Below are 1,141 nucleotides of genomic sequence, written 5' to 3'. Positions count from 1 at the left end.
AAAAAAATGACCATGTATAGTAAGGCGTTTTTAGACGAAAAAAACGACCATGAATAGTAAGGCATTTTAACCCGAAAAAAACAACCATGTATAGAAAGGCGTTTTTAGCCGAAAAAAACGACCATGTATTGTATGGCGTTTGAACCCGAAAAAAACGACCCTGTATAGAAAGGCATTTTTAGACGAAAAAAACGACCATGTATAGTCAGGCGTTTTTAGACGAAAAAAACGCTCATGTATAGTAAGGCGTTTTTAGATGAAAAAAATGACCATGTATAGTAAAGCGTTTTTATCGGAAAAAAACGACCATGTTTCGTAAGGCGTTTTTATCAGAAAAAAACGACCATGTATCGTAAGGCGTTTTTGACGAAAGAAACGACCATGTATAGTCAGGCGTTTTTAGACGAAAAAACGACCATGTATCGTAAGGCGTTTTTGACGAAAGAAACGACCATGTATAGTCAGGCGTTTTTAGACGAAAAAACGACCATGTATCGTAAGGCGTTTTTGACGAAAGAAACGACCATGTATAGTCAGGCGTTTTTAGACGAAAAAACGACCATGTATCGTAAGGCGTTTTTGACGAAAGAAACGACCATGTATAGTCAGGCGTTTTTAGACGAAAAAACGACCATGTATCGTAAGGCGTTTTTGACGAAAGAAACGACCATGTATAGTCAGGCGTTTTTAGACGAAAAAACGACCATGTATCGTAAGGCGTTTTTGACGAAAGAAACGACCATGTATAGTCAGGCGTTTTTAGACGAAAAAACGACCATGTATCGTAAGGCGTTTTTGACGAAAGAAACGACCATGTATAGTCAGGCGTTTTTAGACGAAAAAACGACCATGTATCGTAAGGCGTTTTTGACGAAAGAAACGACCATGTATAGTCAGGCGTTTTTAGACGAAAAAACGACCATGTATCGTAAGGCGTTTTTGACGAAAGAAACGACCATGTATAGTCAGGCGTTTTTAGCCGAAAAAAACGGCCAGGTATAGTAAGGCGTTTTTCGACGAAAAAAATGACCACGTATAGTAAGGCGCTTTTATCGGAAAAAAAAACGACCATGTATCGTAAGGCATTTTTAGCCGAAAAAAAACGACCATGTATAGTAAGGCGTTTTTAGCCGAAAAAAAC

Source organism: Hippocampus comes, unplaced genomic scaffold (genome assembly GCF_001891065.2).
Source record: "Hippocampus comes isolate QL1 unplaced genomic scaffold, H_comes_QL1_v1.1 scaffold159, whole genome shotgun sequence".
Lineage (NCBI taxonomy): Eukaryota > Metazoa > Chordata > Actinopteri > Syngnathiformes > Syngnathidae > Hippocampus > Hippocampus comes.
This window is presented reverse-complemented; position numbering follows the sequence as displayed.